We start from the raw sequence: 27,731 nt of genomic DNA, 5'->3' as shown, positions 1-27,731 counted from the left end.
GAAAGGAAGGAGTTGGAGACTGAATCCATGGGACATGCAGGATGAGGAAGTGCCAAGAGGTTTAAGACTAGACACTGACCTCTACTTTAAAGAAAATGAAGGGTCGGTGAAATCAGCAGTGATTTTGTGGGAGGCATATAAGACAGTGCTTAGTGACAGTGCGCAAAACCTGGTTGCCCAAAAGAAACGGAGAGATAATAAACAAATAGGAGAATTAGAGGCCAAGCTTCTAGAGACTGAAAAGAAGGCGACGCATATGCCCACAAGCTCATTGCTGAGACAACTAGAACTAACAAAATTTGAATATAGGGAACTAGCAGAAAAAGAAGCAAAGGCCCACCTGAGAGCAACGCAATGTAGACTGTATGAAACAGGGGACAAGGCTGGGAAGCTATTGGCATGGCTTGGAAAGAAAGAAAGGGAAGCGCGATGGGTCCAAGAAATAGAGACACAAAATGGAACCAGGGCTACTGAAAATAACAACATAACCAGGGCTACTGAAAATAACAACATAACGGAAGCATTCGCAGGCTACTATAAAGAATTTTATAAAGCCCGACCACTGGCAGGAATGGACTCCATTACTACATATTTAAATGAGATAGCCCTGCCGAGATTAGACTTGATAGACCGAGAGGAGCTAGAGGAGGAGATCACAGTAGAGGAGATTGCTGCTGCGCTGGCGAAACTAAGACCGGGTAAGGCACCAGGTCCGAATGGATTCCCGGCCGAAATCTTTAAAAGTTTTAGGGAAACACTGGCTCCACACCTATTAAATATGTACCTAGAGGCCCGAGAACAAGGGGTGCTCCCCCCAGACCTACGAAGGGTGGAAATAGCAGTAATACATAAAGAAGGTAGACCTAAAGATAAATGTTCCTCTTATAGGCCGATATCCCTGCTAAATGTGGAAGTAAAGGCCCTAGCGAGTGTGCTGGCAGCCAGAATCATCAAAAGTATTCCTTCACTAATACACATGGACCAGACCGGGTTTATTCCGGGAAGGTCCACAAGACATAATTTAAGAAGGGCACACATGTGGCTTGCCACGGTACTAAACCACCCAGAGCCCCACCTGTTCCTGGCATTAGATGCGGAAAAGGCCTTCGATGCAGTACACTGGCCATTCCTGATGGAGACCCTGAGACGATTGGGCTTCGGCCCAAAATATATCAAATGGGTAAAGTTGTTATACACAGGACCTATAGCGGTGGTTAGGGTAAATGGAGTTGTCTCCTCACAATTCCCTATAGAAAGAGGAACGAGACAGGGATGCCCTCTTTCCCCCCTACTATTTGCCCTCACACTGGAAACCCTAGCGTGCAAGATTAGACACTCTACCGACATAACTGGTTTTAGACTGAGACCCGAAAGGGAAGAGGAGGAACGCATTTTGCTATATGCGGATGATGTTCTCCTCTATATCACGCGCCCAGAGACGACAATCCAGAGGTTTTTCCTCCTGATAGAAGAATACGGTAGGCACGCAGGATATTGTATCATTTGGCACAAATCGTTACTATATATACCACAGCAAGAGACATCCCTCCCACCTCTGCCGATGCAACTACAAAAAACGAAGGAAGGATTCAAATATCTAGGGATATATGTAACCCATGAAGCTAATAGAGGCCTTGAACGTAACATAGAGAGGGTAGCGAGAGAATGCAGTAACGATTTTAATAGATGGAAAACGCTTCCCCTGACGTTAATGGGCCGGGTGGCAATGATAAAAATGATCGCACTACCAAAGTTGCTGTACAAGTTGCAAAACACATACTACCAAATCCCCAACTGCCAATTCAAGAACATAGACAGGGATATTAGACTCTTCCTATGGGAGGGGAAACACCTTAAAGTTGCCTTAAATACGCTACAACGCAACCAATACGCGGGTGGTCTGTCACTGCCGGACATTGAGGCTTACTACTGGGCGACTCACCTAGCCAATGTCAATGACTGGATGTTCGCTGCAGATGAACACCCCACCTTTCGATTGGAGAGGTTGCAATGGGAAGGGAGATCTTGTAAGCAATTCTTATATGAAGGAAATGGAACTAGTCACCTAGCTCCGGCCACGGAGGTGACCCTGCTGGCATGGAAAAGGGCTAATAAAAAGATAGGATGGTATAGACGCCCTACCATGGAGACCCCGTTATGGGAGGGAAACTGGCTAAAGGAAATCAAGAAGCTTAGGGGCTTCAGGGGCTGGGACATGATTGGGATTTCCAAGATTGGAGACCTGATGTTAAACGGTGGACTCAAGCCTTTGAGTCACTACAACAAGAATATGCACTAAACGAGACGCAATATTTCCAATACATAAGACTCAAGCATGTGTGGGGGAAAGAGGGGCTAACAGGACAAGATATTATGGAATACTCCCCCCTAGAGAGCAACCTGTTAATAAATGAAATAATGGAGAAATCAGTGTCACTGATATATAAAACCATCAACAACAACATGCCAAACACACTAATAAACCTTCGTAGTAAATGGGAGAAAGATATAGGGCAATTGGAAGAAATAGACTGGGAGGCTGCATTGATGTTTCCAAGAGAGGTGGCAATAAGGGCAAGACTTTGCTTGATCCAATTCAAAATACTGCACAGAGAGTATTATGACCCAAACAGATTATGCAAAATGGGGAAGATCAGACACCCAAAATGTGTTAGATGCCGAGGTGAAACTGGTTCCTTTATACACGTCATATGGGAATGCCCGGTGATAAGAGAGTTCTGGGAGGGGGTACTGGGAGAACTCTCGGGTGTTGAATGAGACGATCCCCTCAGACCCCAAATATATACTCTTGGGCCTCCCCAACGACATTGATCTACCCAGAAGGAAACTTATGCTGTGCGGACTTGGACTGATGGTCGCGAAAAGAGACATAGCTAGACAGTGGGGATCCCAGTCCCGGCCAAACCTGAATACTTGGAGAAGAGGGATAGATGGATTTATGATGGGAGAAAAAAACACATACATAAACAGGAGATGCCCGCAGAAATTTCAAAAGATATGGGGAGACTGGATAACATACTACTCTATGGAAGTATAGTCAGGAAATTCCCAGAGTTCAGGGGTCTTATGGGTTGGGCCGAGACACCCCAGGCCCACCCACACCGAAACAGATCAGGGAGACTTGGGAAGACACTACAAGAAGGTGTACTTTTAGAAGGAATGTGTCTCGAGGTTGTTGGGAGGAGGTGGGATTTGGGGAAGATTCTTTCTGTGTTTCTAACAAAAATGTTAATCATGTATCTGATTGCTAGTAACTGCCTGAGTTATATTATTCCGCTGGACTTGTTGTGTCCGGGTTTAAAAGCAAATAAAAAAATTATTTGAAAAAAAAAAACCATGCAGAAGAATGGCACACCACCGTCAAGCAAGCAAACCATTAAAGGCAACCTTTTCAACTTTGAAAAAAAAAAAAGTTACCACACCAGCAGCTCAGGGCCGGTCAGGTGCAGAGGTCAAAGTGGTGCCCAAAACACATAGGCTTCAATGGAGAAGGGGGTGCCCCGGTTCCAGTCTGCCAGCAGGTAAGTACCCGCGTCTTTGGAGGTCAGACCAGGGGGGTTTTGTAGGGAACCGGGGGGGACACAAGTCAGCACAGAAAGTACACCCTCAGCGGCACGGGGCGGCCGGGTGCAGTGTGCAAACAAGCGTCGGATTCGCAATAGAAATCAATAGGAGACCAAGGGGTCTCTTCAGCGATGCAGGCAGGCAAGGGGGGGGCTCCTCAGGGTAGCCACCACCTGGGCAAGGGAGAGGGCTACCTGGGGGTCGCTCCTGCACTGGAGGTCGGATCCTTCAGGTCCTGGGGGCTGCGGGTGCAGAGTCTTTACCAGGCGTCGGTCTTTGAAGCAGGCAGTCGCGGTCAGGGGGAGCCTCGGGATTCCCTCTGCAGGCGTCGCTGTGGGGACTCAGGGGGGTCAACTCTGGCTACTCACGGTCTCGTAGTCGCCGTGGAGTCCTCCCTGTGGTGTTTGTTCTCCCCAAGTCGAGCCGGGGGCATTGGGTGCAGAGTGCAAAGTTTCACGCTTCCGGCGGGAAACGTGTGTGGTTTCAAAGTTGCTTCTTTGTTGCAAAGTTGCAGTCTTTGGGGAACAGAGCCGCTGTCCTCGGGAGTTCTTGGTCCTTCTAGATGCAGGGTAGTCCCTTAAGGCTTCAGAGGTTGCTGGACCCTGGGAACGAGTCGCTGGAGCAGTCTTTAGAAGTGGGGAGACAGGCCGGTAGAGCTGGGGCCAAAGCAGTTGGTGTCTCCTGCTTCTCTGCAGGTTTTTCAGTTCAGCAGTCCTCTTCTTCTTAGGTTGCAGGAATCTGCGTTCCTAGGTTCTGGGGAGCCCCTAAATACAGAATTTAGGGGTGTGTTTAGGTCTGGGGGGTTAGTAGCCAATGACTCCTCCAGGGATTCCGACCCCCTTCCCGCCAGCCTGTTCCTGGCATGGGCAGAGCAGGGGCCCCCTAACAGGGCCCCATAATGATTTTCATTGTCTGCTTTGCAGACACTGAAAATTGCGACGGGTGCCACTGCACCCGTCGCACCCCTGCAAATCCGCCGGCTCCATTCGGAGCCGGCTTCCTCTTTGCAGGGGCTTTCCCGCTGGGCCAGCGGGCGATCTTTTGAAGTTCGCCCGCCGGCCCAGCGGGAAAGTTGTAATGGTCCCCGCGGTCATTTGACCGCGGGGCGGTGTTTGGGCGGTTTCCGCCCAGCGGGCGGCGCCCGCCGGGGTCGGAATGACCCTCTTAGTCTTTTTATCCCCACCCGCACACACAAGCTGGCAAGCAGTGTGTCTGTGCTGAGTGAGGGGTCCCCAGGGTGGCATAAGACATGCTGCAGCCCTTAGAGACCTTCCCTGGCTTCAGGGCCCTTGGTACTAGAGGTACCAGTTACAAGGGACTTACCTGGATGCCAGGGTGTGCCAATTGTGGAAACAAAAGTACAGGTTAGGGAAAGAACACTGGTGCTGGGGCCTGGTTAGCAGGCCTCAGCACACTTTCAAATCATAACTTGGCATCAGAAAAGGCAAAAAGTCAGGGGGTAACCATGCCAAGGAGGCATTTCCTTACATGTGCTTTGCAGGCATTTATTTTTCTGGGGTATAGCTATCAGTGGTGCTGCCAGTAAAGAAGCACCATAGCCAGGAAACCATCGACCGCCAGGGTGGAGGCCGGATGTAGCACCGCCAACAGGCTGGCGGTGCTACAGGCCGGATGTAGCACCGCCAACAGGCTGGCGGTGCTACATCAGGTATTCCGCACAGCTGCGGTCGCCCAGCCGGGTCCGGCGGTTTCCCGCCGGATTTCCCCCGGCTGGGGGACTCCTTCAGGGATTCCGACCCCCTTCCCGCCAGCCTGTTCCTGGCGGCTGGCGGGAACGGGAGTCGTGGGGCCCCTGGGGGCCCCTGCACTGCCCATGCCACTGGCATGGGCAGTGCAGGGGCCCCCTAACAGGGCCCCATAATGATTTTCAGTGTCTGCTTTGCAGACACTGAAAATTGCGACGGGTGCAACTGCACCCGTCGCACCCCTGCAAATCCGCCGGCTCCATTCGGAGCCGGCTTCCTCTTTGCAGGGGCTTTCCCGCTGGGCCAGTGGGCGATCTTTTGAAGTTCGCCCGCCGGCCCAGCGGGAAAGTTGTAATGGTCCCCGCGGTCATTTGACCGCGGGGCGGTGTTTGGGCGGTTTCCGCCCAGCGGGCGGCGCCCGCCGGGGTCGGAATGACCCTCTTAGTCTTTTTATCCCCACCCGCACACACAAGCTGGCAAGCAGTGTGTCTGTGCTGAGTGAGGGGTCCCCAGGGTGGCATAAGACATGCTGCAGCCCTTAGAGACCTTCCCTGGCTTCAGGGCCCTTGGTACTAGAGGTACCAGTTACAAGGGACTTACCTGGATGCCAGGGTGTGCCAATTGTGGAAACAAAAGTACAGGTTAGGGAAAGAACACTGGTGCTGGGGCCTGGTTAGCAGGCCTCAGCACACTTTCAAATCATAACTTGGCATCAGAAAAGGCAAAAAGTCAGGGGGTAACCATGCCAAGGAGGCATTTCCTTACATGTGCTTTGCAGGCATTTATTTTTCTGGGTTATAGCTATCAGTGGTGCTGCCAGTAAAGAAGCACCATAGCCAGGAAACCATCCCTGTGATGGCATCCTGATGTTGTGAGAAGCAACTCAATCATTCAATCAATACTTCTGTAGCGCAGCTTATCACCCACAGGGTCTCAAGACGCTGTTGCGGGTGTGCTGCTTACTCAAATAGCCAAGTTGTGAGGTCCTTCCTGAACTTCTTCAGTGATGCGGTCTGTCGGAGTTTGAGTGGTAGTGTGTTCAATGTCCGGGCTGCAAGGTAGAAGGATCTTCGCCCTGCTGTGCCTTTTTGGATTCTGGGAATGGCTGCGAGCGCAAGCTGGGAAGAATGGAGTTGTCTGTTGGGTGCATAGAAGGTGAGGCGGTGGTTGAGGTAGGCCGGTCCTATGTTGTGTAGTGCCTTGCAGGTGTGTCAGAAGCTTGTAAGTGATGCGTTTGTTGACGGGAGCAAGTGTAGGTCTTTGAGGTAGGAGGAGATGTGATGTGTCAAGGAATGTCCAGGGTGAACTTGGCTACTGCATTTTGGATTTTTTTTTGTCTTGATTGTGGTTTCTTTGTGATGCCAGCATAGAGTGCGTTGCCAGAGTCCAGTATGATACTGTCGAGTGCATGGGTGACTGATCTCCTTGTCTTTGTGGGGATCCACTTGTAGATCTTTCCAAGGAGTGTTTCCTCTCTGGTGTTTGGGGCCCCAGAGTTCAATATCTGGTGCAGCGCGAGGTCCATGGTGGTGTTAGTGGGCGGTGCAGGGAGGTCTTGGTTCTTGAAGCCTTCGTAAATGTCCTGGATTTTCCAGTGGAAGACCCGTCGCAGAGGACTTGAAAGGGAGGGATGACTAAGGTGTATTTTCCTGGTTTAGTGAACTCTTTGACGATGGCGAAGAGCTCCTTGCTGTTGTGAGCGCAGGTGCTGAGGCATTCTTGAATGGCAGATTTCTTAGTGGCTCTGAAGTTCTGGTGGTGCGCGGTGACTGTGTTTTTGTAGTTTTCTGCGGTCTTTGGTTGATTTGCTGGTCCTCCATTTCCATTCTTGTCGTCTGCAGGAGAGATTGGATTCTTGGAGGTCTGTTGTGAACCATCTAGGTGTCTTGCTTTGTTGGTTTCCTGCAGGTTTCCTGAGGGGACAACACTGTTGGCACATTCAGAGATCCAGCATTGTAGGTTACGTGTGGATTTATTCGCGTTTGCTGAGTCCGGTCGGGAGGAGTGGTTCAGTGCGTTTTTGAGTTGTGTTTCTGTGACTTTGCCCCAGTGTTTGCCAAGGGGTCAAGTGGCATAGTTGCGTGTGGTGTTCTTCGTGTAGGTGAAGTGGACTCACCGGTGGTTGGTCCAATGGTATTCGGAGGTGTGAGAGATGGTGATGTTGTTCTCTGCTAAGAAGATGGGTTTGAGGGTGTGCCCAGCTCTGTGAGTGGGGACGTTGACAAGTTGCTTCATGCTGAGTGTTGCAAGGTTGTCCAAGAGGCTTGTGGTATTGGGGTCATCGAGGATATTAAGATAGAAGTTGAGGTCACTGAGTAGAGGAGAGCACTTGGGGGGTGACTGGGTAGGGAATGGCTTTGCTGTATCTGTAGACGAGCGTGCCATGGAGGGAGGTGTTGGTCTGAATCTGTAAGTGAAGGTGTTCATGGGTTGGCTGGTTCTGTGACTTGTTGGTGGTTGTCAGGTGGAGGGTGTTCTTTTAGACTATGGTGATACAGGGGCGGCTCCTCCATTAGGGAGGAGGAGCGTCGCCCACCCGCCAGCAGCAAAAGCTGCAACGCTTTCACCACGAAGGAATAACAGGTTTATTATTCCTTTTTTTGGTGAAAGGGGCGGGGCATAGAGGATGACAGCCTTGGAGGGGAGTGCACAGAGCACTCCCCTCAGAGCGCATGTGTGTTTGGCCAGCCATCTCGGTCTGGCCAAACACACATGCGCAGTAGACTCTCTCCAGACCAGAAACACGGTTGCTGGGCTTGAGAGAGCCTGTATAGGCTCCCAGTCTGCCTGGGAGCGCCCAGCCAGGGCACTCCCAGCCAATCCTGACATTGCTCCGAGCAGCGTCAGGATTGGCGCTGGGCAGGCTAGGAGCCTGTGCTTGCAGTGCCAGCGAGACGAAGGAGAGGAGCGGCGCAGCGAAGAGCAAGGTAAGTTTTTATATTATTTTATTTTTTAAATTGTTTTTTAAACCTGCTCCCGGCTGCTTCCCCCCCCACGCACTACCCCCACCCCATCCTCATTAATGGTGCGAGCGACGACTGTGGTGATACCTCCTCCTGGACAGTTGGCTCTGTCCTTGTGGATGATCTTGTACTCATCTGGAATGGCTGTGTGATGTCTGGGGCTGAGGTGTGGGTTATCCAGGTCTCTATGAAGAAGGTGAAGTCCGGGGCTATCGAGTTGAGGAGGTCCAGATTTCTACTGCATGCTTGACGATGGAGCGTGTGTTGAGGAATATGCACTTGAGGTGGCTGTCTGGGCTTGGTACGGGATCGTGTGGTGGTCAGTGGAGAGTGCGGGAGCATGAGCAGCATGAGAAGGGTCCATGAGTGTTCCTTGGGTCGGCTAGGTGGCAAGCTGAGGATCTTCCTGGTTTGAGGACGTGTAGAGTGCAGGTGTCATACTGACAGATGGAGCAAGAACCAGGGTCCATGGCGCTGGGCGCGGGCCAGGTGCAGACGGGCGCAGATGGGCTTGCATTTGGCGCGGCTGTGCAGTGGCCACCCATAAGAAGGGGAGGGAGGTGTGGGAGGGTCTGGACAGCTGGGAGGTGGGTGGACAGGAAAAGTACTTCGCAAAAGGGGTTTGGGCAGCAGGGAGTGTAGCACAGGAAAGAGGCAACGGGGAAAGGCGATGAGAAAGTGCAGAAAAACGGCAAAGTAGGCAGACAAGAAAAAAGATTGAAAAACAAGAGAAAAAGCATGAAAAGACAGAAAGCAGACAGAAGCAGATGGCCCCCAGGGATGAGGCGCTGGCAGGCTACTAAGGAGATTGGTCACAGTGGCAACACCTGGAGGAGACACAGGAGGGAATGACAAACGCTGACCAGAAAGGTTGTGAGAAGAAACTTGCAACCTACCTCATAAATACTGATGAGGTAAGTCAAATTGCGATCCACTCCAAACACTGATTTTGTGAACTGATCTGTTTGTACATAGGTCAGTTCACAAATGAGAATCAATACTCCAAATGTAGGTGTTCAATTTGCAACCACTGTTTGCTAATCGATTCCTATATCTGTCCCAAACTCTCCAATACACAAACACATTAAAAGATAAGGTAAGTTAAATTCTGGTTGCATGACAATTAGGTATAATAGCTAAACAATTGATCCAGGAAAGCCGAGACAAATCGTAGCATAAAGACAATAAAGAATGCAATGCTTATTCAGTAAAATCCAAAGACGTTGAAACCTCACTATATACAATCGTTCCACACAGCGGACTTGATATTGTTAATCAACAGAATACTGTTTCCTGTGAGATTGAAGCTCATATCTCCAAACTGAGGTGAAGAATAGGGTGGAAGAATTAATTAGTAAAAACCGTATCAGGTTTTTTGATATTCAATGTGAAAAGAAAGGCGCTAATTTGCTAAAATATTTTGGTCGATAAGTAAACTGTAAAGTAAAATTCGATAAAGAAACAATGTAAAAAAAACTTTACATTACAGCTATATATCCTGCCTGCTTTTTGGGTGCCTAGTTAGATGGTGATTTATTTTCAGTCTCCTTTTTAAAGTTGCTGTAATAAAGTGTTCCTGCCACATTGAACATTGTAGTTGCGTCCCTGTGATTTGAATGACAGATTTGTTCTTGTCTCCTTCACAAATACTATAAATAAATGCGTGGCACACATAAAAGGTTTCTTTTTTTTTTTTAAATCACCAATAAAAAAAACCACTTCACGGAATGCTTTTACATTTTTTATTTGTTTGCAAGTATATGGTGGCCATGTTTAGGTGCTGGCATGTTTTCTTTTTTGTCTTCTTGGCATGTGGTTGCCACAGTCCCCCTAAGAGCCTGGTTGTGAATTAACTTTGGGGAATGTGGGGTCCAGAAAGGGACACAGAAAGGAAATTGACAGATAGACCCCTGCCAGGCAGTGGAGCAGAGCGGCTCCAACACTTGTGGGATCACATGCAAATGGCTCGGGTTTTAGAATGAAGCCATTTTATTTATTTTTTTCAACAAGAATTTTAATTTGCATCGTAGCAACAATTTACAGTGCATTCGATAACATGCGTTCTTTGCCATTGAATTATTCACGTGCAGTGCACGACATTGTTAATCCATGTCGTTAAAGTTGCCCTTTACTTATATGTCTCCTATAGAATCGAGTAGGAAACAGAGAATTGTAAGATATAGGAATAGAAAAAAAAGAGGAAACGGAGAAAAAAACACGTCCTAGGGAAACACTCACAGAGGAACAAAACGCAACTGGCCACCAGAGAAGGGGGGGAGTTTTTATAACTGGCAATTTCCCATTACTGTTAAGTTGGAAGTTACTGGTGATGGTGAACTTGAATTGGGCTTCTAGCAATTGTCCTTAAAATCCATTAAGTCAACTGGGAAAAAAATTGCCATCAATCATCAAAACCACTACAAATCTTTAATTCCTTGCCAAACCAGTGGAAAACATGTCTCTTTTAGTCGTGTGTTTCATGTTAGGGGATTTCATGTCAGCTTTCTGTCGTCTTTAATAGTTGCCAATAAGTTTTCAGTTATTTCATTCCTTCAATTAGCTATTGGGAACTTTCTCAAACTATGTAATTCCTCTCTGCGGAGTGCTCTTACCTCCGCATCAGCCCAATGTGTTTGTGCTTTATTTATACCATTTACTGTAAGATGGGGAGGCAGTACATTTCTATGTCATGGTAATTGGGCCAAAATCAACACTGAATACAGGAACTTGGCCACTGCTTTGTCAGTTTTAGGTTGCTTAGGTACTCCCAAAAGACATAATTCCATTCCTGTTAATCATGTCAGACTTGTAATTTTCGAGAGAGTTTCTGTGATTGGATTTCTCTCCAATATTGTACTAGGGTAGGGCAAGTTCACACAATACGTGGAAATGGAGACACTGTTCTTGACATCTCAAAAAGTCAAAAGGTGTTCGGATATATCCTACTGATTTTCATTGGGACCAGATAAGATATTCAACTTTATGGGTTAAAATCTCCCTTTAAGTAGAAACAAGACAATTCAATTCCTTATTGTTTCAATTATGTCTATATAGTTACCAAATTAGTTTCCTCCCTCCACTGATAGAGTGAGGGACGTGTAACAATTTGTGTGTTTGTGGCTTTCTTTGAGTTGTCTGACAGTGTTCAAGAAAAGCAGAAGTCACTAACCCATAGAAAATAATTTTGCAGCTCTCACTCCTCTGCAAGTGTTTAAAAGTAGTTAAAATCCAAAAGTGAACTATGTCTCCCACCTCTGTGGTGTTCTTCTCAGGTCAATGGGATATAATATAGAATGTAAGCCCTTCAGTCCACACAGGAAGACCCAACAGTGATGTGGCACGTGCATGTGTGATTAGAATTTTTGAATTAGTTAAAGCCACATGTCAGAACCCCTTTCAGATGGCCACAGGGCATACATGGTCTACAAGGGCAACCATGGTGGTTGACACTTTTTACTCCTGATGAACAGTGGCCTGACTTACTATGGATCCTGAGCAACTGGGCCAAGTACCTTTTCTGCACTTGGCTCTCAGTGGTAGATGTGGATAAGCAGTCAAATTTTCCCTGGGTGAAAGTGTAGATACAGGTTAGTGAACATGACTCATTACTCAAAGTGCACACAGTAATGTCAATAGATCAATGTCCAGTCAAATACTTGGTATTATATTCAAAATAAATATTTTATTTTTAACTCAATGTATCCACAGAAGCATTAACCCATTTATAAGCAATACCACACTCCCCCTGAGGTCTGGGCTCTAGTGTTTAACTGGCAAATCCTTGTCCCACCCTCTTCCTTGTAATGTGGTGGGGGTTATTCCCCATTCACTGTTGGCCACTTCCAGGGAATCCTCACTGGTAGGCCTTACTCAACAGCCTACTCTAACTTTTAGGAAAGAGTCAAAACTATCTATGGTGCTGCAGCACCTACAGCAGCGAGGGCCCGAGGGGCCCATATCAAGTCTTAGTTGCTCCAACAGCAAGAAAGCGTCCAGTGTTTCAGCTTGTGCCCTGACCACAGGTACTTGTGATGCTCCAATCCTGCTCAGTCGAGATGGTCTGTAAACGAGACGCACAACAGCACCCGGCAATCGCAGGTTCTCTTCTGAGCGTCGTGTCCGGCTTCAACAGTGATCGAAGGTTCTGGCATCTATTGGCACGTTAAGTTCAGCATTTCGCCACACAGGGACATTGATCCTCATGTTCCCGACTGTATCTCCGGGACATAGTGAAGTCCTCTCGACGTCATCCAGATTCTACAGGGCAGGTCTTGGTGCTTATTTCTGACTTGCAGTTTGCAACCTCAGTTTTTCCAGAGGATGGGACAAACTTTGCAATACTCGGTACCAGCAGCCCTTCCTGGCATACAGGGATACTGCAGTACCGGCTGGCACGGCATCAGTCTTTAAAGCGCAGGCACCTAAATCACAGCAGACCTTCCTGACATACGGGGTCACTGCAAAGTCCTGCACAGGTCTTGGCACTTTTTTCAGTAACAATCACTTCCCTGGTGGTCACTCTGGCATACGGTGTCACTTCAGCGTGATGGTACTGACAGCATGCTCCCTGCATGGAATTTAACTTACAGGGCCCTCTCCTGGCATTTGGGAGTTGCTGATTTGATCCTTCACATGGACAACAACCCATTCAGTGCACAGACGTCTCTTCACACCTCACACCAGGAGTCCTCTCACCAGGGTTTCCCACTGGACTTTGCTCCCTCCAAGACTTTGCACTTCCTCACAGGGCACACTGGTCATAGCAAGTGGGAAGGTGCTGGTCCACCAGGCTCCCAAGCAAGTGTTCTTGGTTTACCTTGGTGATATCCTCTCACCCAGCAGGGAGACTAACAGGCCATAGCCCCGAGTCCTGGTCACAAGCAGAAGTCTTGGCGCCTCCTCATATAACCTGTCTGGCAGTTTGGCAGATGACAAATTTTGGGATCTCAGCATACCTTTCTTATAGACAACATCCAGGCCATCAAATGTGATTTAAGGTGTGGGTCTTTGAAGTTTTATGTTGGGTTTCAGCTGCATTTGAAGTGAACACACGTCTCCTTCTTCTTCCTCTTGAAAGGCTGTCTGTCAAGGAGGGAGAGACTCCAAAGCTAATAGTTCCACAACACAGGCCATTGGAGTGACTAGAATTCACACCTAGATGTCAGCCACAGTGAAATGTGCATCAAAAGGAAAATTCCAGGCTCCCAGTCTAACTCTTTAAGATTCTATTATCAGCCCCATCACCTTCTTGAGATGTGTTCGGGCCCTTTTCTTGTGATCTATCAATCAATCAAAGATCATCTTTTGAAGTGTACAGCCTCTCTTGCCCTTCTTCAGTGTGTCTCACAGGAACGCACCAATTCGGAAATCTGTCTGAGGGAGTTCCTCTACTCGTTTTCTTCACCATGCAGGACTGGGCTTCTGAAAATGAAACTCCGGATCCTCCATGTAATATACCATTGCAGACATACTTGCACTCAGTGAATGGACACAGCACACACTCTATTCTGTACTGTTACCTTCATGCACTGTGCCCTCCAAGACACACATAAATTTAGCACACACATTCTCCCTGTGCATTGTTCAGAATTGTAGCCTTTCTGTGCTGTGCAATAGCTTTCTACTTGCAAACACACACATACTGGTAGTGCACGCATTCATCATGCATGCACTGCACAACTCTTAACATTTCATATATTGTACTTTTCAGAATCACACACACAGCCAGCACTTGCTCCCACTGCACATGCACAGCACTACATGTGATGTGTGCCTCGCTGGTATACATACACAGTACATGCACTCACCATCGAAGTACTGCACAGCACTGCTCTATCCCTGTACTGTACCCTTTTCATGCACACATACAACCAGTGCAGAGTCACCACTCCTGTGCAGCACTTTACATCAAACTGATGTAGGCCAAGGGTTAGTTAAGCACACAGCAGCAGAACGTTTTTTAAAAGGTGAGTAAGCCTGTAGGCCTCACTCCTGTGCCAGAGGGTAAAAGGGACCTGGTCACTCCTACTGATCACTGCACGGTATGCTGCCACCACCGTGCCCGTGCTGCTTAACTCCTGGTGAAGGAAGTAGCCTTCCACCACTATGATGGTTGCACTTCGGGCACCCATCTCAGTCCAACAAGAACCCAATCCCTGAGACAGGCCTATGTCTAGGCACACACGCATGATCTATGTTAACCTAACAAAAATCAGCATTAGGGATCCAAACAACAGTACATTTGGGCACTCAGGGCAGGGGTACACATCCTTTACCATGCAGAGGACTTTTCTGTCCCGACACCACGTTCCAGGCATGGTATTGCTGTATTAACCAGTGTAGAGCAAGTACGAGGGATTTTCAGTTCTACGGAAAATAGTGTTTGCAGGGCACTATCACCAAGCTGCCCCAAACCTAAACTGGTCTCCATGAGACAATGGCCTATCAGCCACCCGTAGGCCCATTGGAGTTAGGCCACCAGTTCAATACTACTCAAAGTCTGGGACTTCCAGGTGACAGTATTCCACTGGCAACCTGTGTGGTAAGAGCCATTCGGTGCCTCACAGATCCTCAAATCAGTTCTCTCGGTAGTTGAGCTAACATTTTGGAAAAGACCAAACATAGAATCAGAGGCAAATTAATAAAATAATAAATCAGTTGGGGTAAGACTACCATTTTTTGCTATTGCTCCCCAGCTGGTCACTGACAGTAGTCCAGCAAATAATTTGAGTTTTCAATTACCTTACTGCAGCTCCCAAGTTGACCCACTTTACTTTTGAAGGTGTTTAACCCCAGAAGTCAAGGGGAATGCAGAAGCATTCAATCTATCCTTATGTCTCCCCATTGCATAGAGCTCTATGAACTCCTACCTCAACCCTGCCTGAGCCCAGAGTGGGGAGTTTTCTTTTCATTTCTTCTTAAGTATTCCTCTCTTAAGGAACCTATTAACCTACTAAGAAATGCTGTGGCTCTAGAGCAAGGTAGAAATGGAAAGAGATACTAATGTTATGGATATGAATGTGAAGGATGTGGAGATAAGTATATTGTGAACAACTGTTGGGTTCTAAAGAGACGATGAAGACTCAGAGAGTGTGAGGCTGGCAGGAATGCACTGAGTGTGCAAAGGATATGGGATATGAAGGAATGTAAAGAGATGCTGGGTCTATGTAGAGGAGGTAGGGGCTGGGAATAGATGTTGTGGTGATATGCCTGTGTTTTGGAGAGATGCTGTGACTGCAGAGAGATGCTGGGGCTATGAGTAGGTGTCAGATTATGTTGAGATGGTGGTATTGTAGGGAAAAACTGCAGCTGTGGAAAGATGCTGATGTGGTAGGAAAATACTTGAGTTCTGATGGAATTGTGAGTTTGTCATTAAATGAATTAGTTGAGCGATTAGGGAATGGGAAACCATGCAGAGTTGAATGAAGATGTGTTGGAGAGAGCAGACAGCTGTGAAAAATGAGAGGTCTTTGAGATGAGTACGGTATGGATAGATGAGGAGTGTGAATAGAAGAGGGGCTCTAGATAAATGTGGGGTTGTGAAAAATGAGGCAGTGCAAGAAATGTAGTTACTGTGGAGAGATGAAGTGGTGAAGATATGTTTGTGCTTGTAGAGAGATATGACAGGGAAACAATACAGTACCTTATTTAGGGTTTGGTGCACTGCCATAAAGCAGCAGTCTTCCTGCCACCCCAAACCTTTGGTTCCCCCATTTAGAGGTGCCTAACTAGCTAGGTTACCATCAGTGGATCCTCAGCTAGCTCGAACCCAGGTTAACCCCTGACCTGGTAGTCCATCTGCAAAGGGTCCACGGTTTCATAGTGATAGTCACCACACTCTCTTGAGGGTAGGGCGAAGTCATTAATTTTTTTATGCTTGTGTCCACCATGGGATGCATGGCAAACATGGCAAAGAAAATGTAGAATGGCCCTGATGCACATGGAGAAAAATCCTTCACCATCAAGGCCATTTCTTTTTTTTCTTTAAAGATTCAAACTCCCACTTTCGAATTTGAATTTCCCTAAACAAAAATGTTTGCAGAGTCGGCTCTTTAAACATTGTGCTCGCTTTGCAAACCTATGCAGTGCTACGGATACAGCTTCAGTAGCAGCGCATCACATAGCTCAGAAATCCCTATGAGGCAGACAATGATCTCTCAATAGGGCAGATAGTCCTTCATCGAGGTAGCATAGGCCACGGCTTCTGCCCCTTGGTTACCAGTGTACCATGCATCAGAGACTAAATGCACCCCACAGAGTCCATGAAAAGATTCAGCAGTGATGAGAAGGCAGGTCTGTGGAGAGATGCAACTGTGAAGAGATCCAAGGGCTTTGTGGAGAAGACACTGTGAAGAGATGTAAGGGCTGAAGAGAGAGTGGGCAGTGTAAATCTGGGTTGGTTTTGGAGACATGTTCCTATAAGCAGGATGTTTTAGAATTTCACAACCCTTGTAAACAAATGGTTTTAATAAATGTGTACTTTTTACAGATTTCAGTGCAAGTAAGGTGGCACAAAAAATGTTTGGTAACAAGCTTTTTTCCTTTGTTGCAGGTTATAAGAGGTGCACAGGCCCAGGAGCACAGATCATTAGTAGCAGGCAGACCTCCACCCTCGACCTCAGAGGCTCTCTCAGATTTACTCACTCATATTCACCCCTACCATGATGCCTCTTCTCACCGAGCCAAGTTACCAGTCCTGTACTGGGCTGAACAACTGGCAGAAGAAACACCTTATGAGGTGTTCTCCAAGGAAACCCTGCTTTGCCCAGAGAAGGGTGCACCCAGTGGTGTAGCTTGGTCATTAAGATTGGGTCACACTACCTTTTAGTATTAAAATACATTATACAAAAGGCAGGGTGAATGAGAGGGGCCTAAGGGGCAGTGGAAAGGAAGAGGACTGCAGATTGGTAGGAGTACTAAGTGAGAGATAAAAAAAAATAATTAATCAACAATTTTGTGGGCTTTCAAAACAGAGAGGGAGAGTGTGTGTGTGTTTTTTTCTGTGTGTATGTAAACATACCTGGTGAAATCTGATAGATATCTCTCCATACCCAACTGAAAGCCCCTGTACCCAACTATTTATCAGAAAATACATTTATTGGCGGGTAGGAGAGGTGTAACTCCCCAAACAACTCCTTCCCAAACAGACCGCTTAGGCCCCTGAGCGCACCTTTCTCAGCACATAACACAGTCTCTGTTCCAATGATAAACCTTCAGAGTGCTGAGTGTTTGCAGCTGTTGGGCAGGAGGTAGCACTGTACAGGTTCAGGCTCTCTGAGAAATACGTGTGAAAGTCTGGTAGGGCTCTGTACCCATCCTCTTGAGGATGGCTGTCGCTGAACTTGCCACCATGTTCCAAGTCGCCAGGATCCCCTTTGTTGAACCACGGTATTTTAGCAGCAATTCCTGGCACGAGGGCACCTCTAGGCCTATGTTTAAAATGAGAAAAGGGAAGCTACTGATCTCTGTGTGCAAAGTACCGTTGCGTAAAACCACAGGACTTAGGGCCAGATGTGCCAACCATTTTTGCAATTTATGTAACAAGTCCAATTCGCGATTCTGTAGCTTGTTACCGAATCGCAAATTGGATTTGCAACTACATACTGATTCGGTTTTAGGAAGGGGCGTGTCAAGGGTGTCCCTTCCTAATACTGCATCGCAGAGGTATGTATGATTGTTTTGTGACCTTGAATGCGGCCGCAAAACAATTGCAGTTACCACCAATTTCAAGTTGGTGGTAACCCATTTGCAAAGAGGAAGGGGTCCCCAAAGGACCCCTTCCCCTTGGTGAATGCATGTGAAAACGTTTTTTAGAAGCAGGCATTGACCCCAAGGACCACTACCTACTCTTAAAAAATGAAAAGAAAACTTTTCATGTTTCAATTTTAAACGCATTTAAAAATAAAAAAAAGATTGCTTTATTGAAAAGTAATCACAGACATGGCGATCTGCTGACCCCAGCAGGCCACCAGCCCTGTGATTGTAGCTATTCGCAATGGATCGCAAATTGCGACCTACCTCATGCATATTAATGAGGTAGGTCCATTTGCGAGCCCTTGCGAATCGCAGTATGAAACTCCTGGAGTTTCATACATGCCAATAGCGATTACTTAATTGAGATTTGCTAAAAATCGCAATTAGGTAATCGCTATTGTGAAGAATGATACATCTGGCCTTTAATGACTATGCTGCTTCGTTCAGGGATGCAGTATATATTCACTACACCAGCAGTTCTGAACCTGTAGCCCCCTGACACACGCTTAGAGGGTCTGCGATTGCTAAGAAAATTAAGTAATATTAGCAGATTCATAAAGACAATATAAATAAAGAGGCAAAAAGTAAAATGTTATACTGTTCTGTTCATGTGAAGGAAATTGGAGGCTAAAAATTAAGTTGATTTTATCGGATTGATTCATAGCAGCAATGGATGTGCATTAAGCGGAATATATTACGGACGATGGGTGGCCTAGATTTGAATTTGAAAAGCTCCAAACTTCAATTCAATTCAATTTGTTATATTTGTGAATGAAATAACATATTTCATCATTTGCTCATTTGTTTGTTGAACATTTGTGTCTGTATTTGTGTGTGTTGTTTTGCTGTTTCGGCTTCGAAATTGCTTTGGCGGGCGTCCTCGACTTCCAATAATGACTCGATGGGGGCCCCCGGGTTCAAATAATGTTTCAGTGCAGGTCCTCAGGTTCCAATGATTTTATTGGGAGTCTATAGAAGTCAAGAGCGATCTGAAGTGACTGGCGCTATGCCAACTAGGCAAATAAATGAACTGGGCTATTTGGATTTTGCGAATCGGCAAGTTGTCTGCCCATCTTGTGCTCTTACATGCCCAGAGATGCGGACCTATGTTCCTATATGTGGGATGTTTTTTGAATATCACATTCCTTGTAAACAAATGGTTTTAATACATTTGTCCTTTTCACATGCAAATGCAATTGCTTTGTGTCCTGATGCCTTGACTACAGAGGGGAAGCTTCCACTAACTCCTGAACTATGATAATGAATCAGAACTGGATGTTTGGCTAGGGGCCCATCATTAAAAACAAGGCCTAAATGTCAAGTCCTCCCTTATGCTGTGCGGTAAGTGAACGCAGGCATAGGAAATGTTGGCAAGGCATGCAGGCCTCCAAACACTCCATCTATCTTTTTTCCGTTGCCATGACGACGGCCTATCTCTCACTGTCCCTGCATCTAGGGAGGCCTGCTATACTCCGCCGGAGGCTGGCCTGAGAGGCCATTGCTAAAAAGGCAACAGTGACAGAGCCTGATGGCCTGGGATTTGCTTATGAATCGAGGCCCTTCACACGACCCCAAAACAGCTTTTGGAGGAAGCAGTGCGGCTATTTACTCGCACCTGAACCAGAAACCTGGCAATTACAGTTTCCAGGACGAGTGGCAGGCTGGGCCTCCGAGCAGAAGGTTAATGCATAAATGAATTATTGTTTTTATGAGTGGCACTTCTATTGAAGCATCAGAGGGTGAAAAGAGGGAGCAGCCAGGAGATTGCTTTTGAAACGAAAGGTTTCCTTTGTGCCGTTGGATGGACGCCGAAAGGCCCGCTAGAATCCAGAGCAATTTAATTTCACTGTTAACCCGTTAGTAGCAGGTAGGAAATCTGGCCTTTATCATATGATTCGCAACCTTTGTTGCACACCGGATTTCCTACACAGACGGAATGGAGGGAGAGGATTCATCGCAACAAGCTAGGTATAGTTTTCGCACCTTATCACTCCTGATAACACTTAGAATTGAAATATAGGATTCGTGTTGAACATATAGCTTGTTTCATTTCATGAGTGTCATTTTCGCCCTCCGAAGAACTAGAAACCTACAAAAGCAAACTTTAGAACCGACAGGTTGGTACATTTATAAACATAAGAATTCTCAGCAGAGTTCTTTGTCGCAAGGGCTACTAGGTTCACACATTTCTCTTTCACAGTATTATCTGCTGTTTCCTCCACACACCAAGTAATCTGCCGTCTGCTTCATAACTTGTAAATTAAAAAAAATGTTTCTAACCCAAAAGGTGAAAAGTTGTTCAAAAACACAGTACAAGGAGTGCACTCCATTTTTGTAAACTGGTCAAAAGTTAACAGTTTACATTTAAAATCTGAGAGGATGTTGTCCTTTTGATTCTAATAGCCCCAAACGCACCGACTGGGGAATTCCGTTTCCCTGCAACAGGAAACAAATCAACAAGCACTTGTATACTGCATCGCTATCACCCCTAAGGGTATCTGGACGTTGACGGTGTGACAACTCAGTCGAAAAGTCAGGTCTTATGTTTTTTTCCAAACTCCTGCAGGTAGGGTGCTGTTCGGAGATGGAGGAGCGGGTTGTTCCAGGTCTTGGCGGCGATGTAGAAGGAGCGACCTCTGCTGAGGCTGTTGCAGAGAGAGGGGGGTGAGCAAACAGGCTAACTCGGAGGAGCGTAGATGTCGTGTGGGGTGATGGGATATTCAGTCGATGGGTGATTGAGGCCGGTCCTAGATTGTGTAGGGCTTTGTAAGCGTGAGTGAGGATCCTGAACTGTCATCTCATATGAATGGGAAGCCAGTGGAGGTATCTGAGGTGAGGGGTGATGTGGGTCCTTTTAGGGAGGTTCAAAAAGAGTTTGGCTGCCGCATTCTGTATGGTCTGGAGTCGTCTGAGTAGCTAGGTGGGATGCCAGCGTAGAGAGTGTTGCAGTAGTCGAGGCATCTTTTGACAAGGGCCTGGATGACGGTTTTTCTGGTGTCGGTTGGGATCCATCGGAAAATTCTGCGGACAGTACGGAAAGTGTGGAAGCAGGCAGAGATGACTAAAATGACTTGCCACTACATGATAAGTTGGCTGTCTAGGATGAAGCTTGGGTTGCGAGCCTGGTCTTTTGATGTGGGTGTGGGACCAAGTTCAGTCGGCTACCAGCTGTGGTTTCAGATGGAAGTGTTCTTCCCGAAGATCAGTACTTCTGTCTTGTTGGAGTTAAGATTGAGGCAGTTGTCTCTCATAGAGTTGGCTACACTAGTCATGGCATTGCAGTGGTTGGTTCTGGTGGTGGAGGGGTCTTCAGAGAGGGAGAGGATGAGTTGAGTTTCATTTGTGTATGAAATTATGTTGAGGCCCTGGGATCTGATGATGTCTGCAAGGGGGTCATGTAGGTGTTAAAGAGGGTGGACTGAGGGATGATACTCGGGGTACATTGCATATGATGTCCTTGGGTACGGAGGTGAAGGGGGAAGCCAGATGCTCTGAGTATGGCTTGTCAGGAAGGCAGCGATCCACACGAAGGTTGTTATTATGTATGCCGATGCTGTAAAGTCTGTTGATGAGGGTATGGTGGGACACAGTGTCGCACACAGCTGAGAGTTTGAGGCGGATCTGGGCTGCGGTCGAGAATGATCCTGATGTGGCCTGTGGGGGTGATTAGAGCAGTCTCAGTGCTGTAGTTTGCATGGAATCCTGATTGGGAGGCATTTAGTAGGTGGTTTTGTTCCAGGTATTCGGTGAGTTGTTGCTTGATGGCTTTCTCAAGTACTTTAGCTGGGTAGGGGAGCAGGGAGATACAATGGTAATTTTTGAGTTTCCTGAGGTCGGTGGACAGTTTCTTTAGGAGGGGTCTGACCTCAGCCTGTTTCCATCTGTCCGGGAAGACTACTGTGGAGAAGGAGGATGATGATAATGCTGGTAAGTTCTGGGCTGATGGGGTTGGATTCGAGGTTGAAATAGTGGTGGGGTCAGAGGTCAGTGTGTGCCTGAGAGTGAATGGATGACATGATGGCCGAGGTGGTCTGGGTAGTCAACGAGGACCAAGTGGTGAACGTTCGGATGGTTTGCATGGGTTGGCTGTGGTTGTTGAGGTTGAGCACTGAAGGTCTAAGTTGTTGTAGATGGTGGCTATCTTGTGACAGTAGTCTGACAGGGTGTTGCAGAGTTCCTGGGAGGGGTGAATGCTGTTCTCTGTGACAGTCGGGTTGGACAATTCTCTGACTATCTTGAAGAGTTTTTTCATGTCATTGGCTACTGTGCTGATGCGGGTACTGATGGGCTCTCTGTTGGCTCATTTGATGCTCCAGTGGTAGCGGCTGAGGGCTGCCTTGTAGGTGGCTTTGTCGACGGGGTTCTTAGAGACGTGTCATTGTCTCTCTAGTTGGTAGCAATTGTGCTTAGAGGCTCTGAGCTCTCGGCTGTACCAGCTGGCTTGCTTTGAGGTTTTGTTGGATTTAGCTGGTTTCATAGGGGCTACTCTGATGGCATATTTGATGATACAGTCAAAGAAATTCTGGACGGCTTGGATGAGGTCTTCTGAGGGTTCTGGTTGGGTGTCGTTGAGGGCCTCTGTCCACTCTGTCATAGTTATGCTGCCCCACCTGCAGTGGGAGGACCTCAGGTGCTTTGTGCTGGTTTGCTGGACATTGGAGATGGTGAAGTGCACAATGGTGTGGTGGGTCCAGGTGAGCTCTTATACGTGGCTGAATATGATTTAGCTCCTGGAGGAAAAAACGGTGTCAGGAGTGTGACCAGCTGTGTGCATGCGTTCAGTGACCAGTTAGGTGAGGCCAATGTTGTCCAGGTTTTCAAGGAGGGTGGTGGAGTTGGAGTTGTTGGGTCATGGATGTGAAAGTTGAGGTCGCCGAGCATGAGGTAGTCGATAAGAGTAAGAGTTGGTAAGAGTCGATGGCTAGGTGTAGGAAAGTATCATCTTGCCTGGCATGTTACCCCCATTTTCACTGTATGTATGAATGCTTTAGCCCCTGTGTCACTGGGATCCTGCTAGGCAGGACCCCAGTGCTCATAGTATGTGTCCTGTATGTGTTCCCTGTGTGGTGCCTAACTGTATCACTGAGGCTCTGCTAACCAGAACCTTAGTGTTTATGCTCTCTCTGCTTTCTAAATTTGTCACTGCAGGCTAGTGACTAAATTTACCAATTCTCATTGGCACACTGGTACACCCATATAATTCCCTTGTATATGGTACTTAGGTACCCAGGGTATTGGGGTTCCAGGAGATCCCTATGGGCTGCAGCATTTCTTTTGCCACCGATAGGGAGCTCCAACAATTCTTACACAGGCCTGCCACTGCAGCCTGAGTGAAATAACATCCACGTTATTTCACAGCCATTTTTCACTGCACATAAGTAACTTATAAGCACCTATATGTCTAACCTTCACCTGGTGAAGGTTGGGTACCAAGTTACTTAGTGTGTGGGCACACTGGCACTAGCCAAGGTGCCCGCACATCGTTCAGGGCAAATTCCCTGAACTTTGTGAGTGCGGGGACACCATTACACGTGTGCACTATACATAGGTCACTACCTATGTATAGCGTCACAATGGTAACTCCGAACATGGCCATGTAACATGTCTAAGATCATGGAATTGTCACCCAATACCATTCTGGTATTGGGTGACAATTCCATGATCCCCCGGGTCTCTAGCACAGAACCCGGGTGCTGCCAAACTGCCTTGCCGGGGTTTCCACTGCAGCTGCTGCTGCTGCCAACCCATCAGACAGGTTTCTGTCCTCCTGGGGTCCAGGCAGCCCTGACCCAGGAAGGCAGAACAAAGGATTTCCTCTGAGAGAGGGTGTTACACCCTCTCCCTTTGGAAATAGGTGTGAAGGGCTGGGGAGGAGTAGCCTCCCCCAACCTCTGGAAATGCTTTGATGGGCACAGATGCATAAGCCAGTCTACACCGGTTCAGGGATCCCCCAGCCCTGCTCTGGCGCAAAACTGGACAAAGGAAAGGAGAGTGACCACTCCCCTGACCAGTACCTCCCAGGGGAGGTGCCCAGAGCTCCTCCAGTGTGTCCCAGACCTCTGCCATCTTGGAAACAGAGGTGTTGGGGGCACACTGGACTGCTCTGAGTGGCCAGTGCCAGCAGGAGACGTCAGAGACCCCCTCTGATAGGCTCTTACCTTTCTTGGTAGCCAATCCTCCTTTCTTGGTAGCCAAACCTCCTCTTCTGGCTATTTAGGGTCTCTCCACTGGGGAATTCTTCAGATAACAAATGCAAGAGCTCACCAGAGTTCCTCTGCACTTCCCTCTTCGACTTCTGCTAAGGATCGACCGCTGACTGCTCCAGGACGCCTGCAAAACCGCAACAAAGTAGCAAGACGACTACCAGCAACATGGTAGCGCCTCATCCTGCCGGCTTTCTCGACTGTTACCTGGTGGAGCATGCTCTGAGGGTCATCTGCCTTCACCCTGCACTGGAAGCCATAAAGAAATCTCCCGTGGGTCGACGGAATCTTCCCCCTGCTAACACAGGCACCAAAAGACTGCATCACCGGCTCTCTGGGTCCCCTCTCAACCTGACGAGCGTGGTCCCTGGAACACAGGAACTCTATCCAAGTCACTCCCGCAGGCCAGTGATCCTTCAGTCCAAGTTTGGTGGCGGTAAGTCCTTGCCTCCCCACTTTAGACTGCAAACCTGTGTACTCCGTGATTTGCAGCTGCTCCGGCTCCTGTGCACTCCTCCAGGATTTCCTTCGTGCACACCCTAGCCTTGGTCCCCAGCACTCCGTCCTGCAGTGCTCAACCCTCTGAGTTGGCCTCCGACGTCGTGGGACCCTCCTTTGTGACTCTGAGCCAGCTCTGGTTCACAAATCTTCTAAGTGCCTGTTTGGGTACTTCTGTGGGTGCTGCCTGCTTCTGTGGGGGCTCTCTGAGTTGCTGAGTGCCCCCTCTGTCTCCTCCTCCAAGGAGCGACATCCTGGTCCTTCCTGGTCCCCAGCAGCACCCAAAAACCTCTACCGCGACCCTTACAGCTAGCAAGGCTTGTTTGCGGTATTTCTGCATAGGAACACTTCTGCAGCTTTCAGCACGCCGTGGGACATCTTCCTTCCAAAGGACAAGTTACTAGCTCTTTTCGTTGTTGCAGAATCCTAAGCTTCTTCCATCCGGAGGCAGCTTCCTTGCACCTTCATCCAGGGTTTCCTGGGCTCCTGCCCCCCTGGACACTATCGCGACTCTTGGACTTGGTCCCCTTGCAGGTCCTCAGGTCCAGGAATCCGTCTTCAGTGCTTTGCTGGTGTTTGTGGTTCTTACAGAATCCCATCACGACTATTGTGTCCTTTTGGGGTAGTAGGTGTACTTTACTCCTACTTTTCAGGGTCTTGGGGTGGGGCATCTTGGACACCCTGACTGTTTTCTTACAGTCCCAGTGACCCCCAAGCTCCCATAGGTCTTGGGTCCATTCGTGATTCGCATTCCACTTTTGGAGTATATGGTTTGTGTTGCCCCTAGACCTATGTTTGCCTATTGCATCCTATTGTAATTCTACAGTTTGCATTACTTTTCTGACTCTTACTTACCTGTTTTGGGTTTGTGTACATATAACTTGTGTATATTACTTACCTTCTAACTGAGGGTACTCACTGAGATACTTGTGGCATATTGTCATAAAAATAAAGTACCTTTATTTTTAGTGACTCTGAGTATTGTGTTTTCTTATGATATTGTGCTATATGATATAAGTGGTATAGGAGGAGCTTTGCTTGTCTCCTAGTTCAGCCTAAGCTTTGCCATAGCTACTTTCTTTCAGCGTAAGCTGTTAGAAACACCTCTATTCTACTAATAAGGGATGACTGGACCTGGCACAGGGTGTAATTACCACAAGGTACCCACTATAAGCCAGCCCAGCCTCCTACACTAGGGGGCGATGATGTTGGCAATTGCATCTCAGAAGGCCGGTCGGGGTCCAGGGCGTCTGTATATGGGTGCGGTCTTGGCGTCGGTCTGTATTTGGAAGTTGAGTTGTTTCATGAGCAGAGTGGGACTGTTGTTGGTGGCAATGCAGCGAATGTATTCCTTGAAGAGGATTGTGATGCTTCCCCTGTGTTTTTTGGTGTGGTCTCTGTGTATCATTTTGTAGCCAAGATTCATAGACCAATGGCCAACCTAGTATCAGTAAAACAAATATTAAATCGATACAATACTATATTATATACATCTCCAGCCATATGTAAATTCAGTCATTTTCTATTTAGTTAACCATAATTATAATCTGCTCAGTATAATTTCATCATATATAATGAAACATGATCATGCAAAATAGACGATAATTCACAAAAAACCTATATACATATGCATCTTACTTTTCACTTCATACAACACTCACTACTCATCCAGACACAATCACATATACTAAACATCGAACAGACTCCCTATAATATCTATACTCCTACCTAAAAATCCAAACGACAAGACATAACACATTATAACGACAACAATAAATGAAGTATAGTATTAATTTACAATTAGCAAAAAATAAAACATTGTGTTCATTAATAGTCCTTGTTAGTCCTATATACGTTAAGAAAAATAGAAGTGCTGATGCGCGTTTCAGTGTCTCTCCTCCCAGGGAACCACTTTCATCAGGGCACATCCATATTCCCAAATATCAGGAGGAACACATTAAAAAATATATATATTTCCAAATTGTATGTAAAAGGTTCCTCAACCTCTGATGTGTTGGAATATGAACTCTTTTTCTGCAGTCTGAAACAAAACATAGGGCTTGTGAAGACCAACTGTAAACACTTACATTTATGAAACAAATAACAAGTCCCTGGATCCAGCAATATCCAACACCACATGGTGTGCATGCACTCTTACATGTGTGTGCCGAGGATACAGCTACAATTGAAGAGAAGTGTATGGGAAGATAGCGGCCACCTTCTGTTATTATGTAGTTCTAATATATTCACCTTCCCTCCTTCTAAGATACCTACGCTAGGTAATTGTTAGAGATAGTGTGTATTGGTGAGATATCATTCGTGCCCGCAAATATGACTAAGGCCCTTCATAGATTACATCTACCTTATTTTGTGTTTAATAGTAATTCAATATAGTACATAGATCTCATACTGACCTCCTCGGGGGTCTTATTTCTCAAAAAATATTTAAATGTAGATTATTTTATGGAGTTGATTCTGATCCGATAGACAAACTCTAGGGGAGAAAAATATAGAGTGAAGTTGAATTGGAGATAAATCTGTTTAAATTATTTGTTGTTCCCCTTACAGTGTCTTTTTTTATAAACCCACAGGATGTAGATACCTCTGAATGTCTCTTTACTGGAGAGGAAGAGAGGTGAAAAAGAGAGGTGAATGTTTCCTTCTGGCATCCTCTGAAACACATTGTGTGAGGTCTGCAAAAGAAACCTTTCAATTGGTCCAGTGAGTCATAACAGGGCCACCAAGAGTTGCTATCTTCAATCCACGATAATGCTTCACTATCACTATGTCAAACATGTATAGCCTGATATCTATTAATCTGCAGTGGTGAAGAGTGCAGGTCAAATCTTAAAAGACTCCCTAACAATATGAAAATATTGAATCAATATCTGCTGTCTAGTTTGAAAAGAAAAGAGACAGGGCAGCATCCCCTGAAAGTCTACCACCGAATACCATATGGAGGTGACGCTATCTTGAAGGGAATTAATATCACTGCAAGAAGTAAGGGGCTTAGAACCAACCCT

Source organism: Pleurodeles waltl, chromosome 10, assembly GCF_031143425.1.
Source record: "Pleurodeles waltl isolate 20211129_DDA chromosome 10, aPleWal1.hap1.20221129, whole genome shotgun sequence".
Taxonomy (NCBI): Eukaryota; Metazoa; Chordata; class Amphibia; order Caudata; family Salamandridae; genus Pleurodeles; species Pleurodeles waltl.
This window is presented reverse-complemented; position numbering follows the sequence as displayed.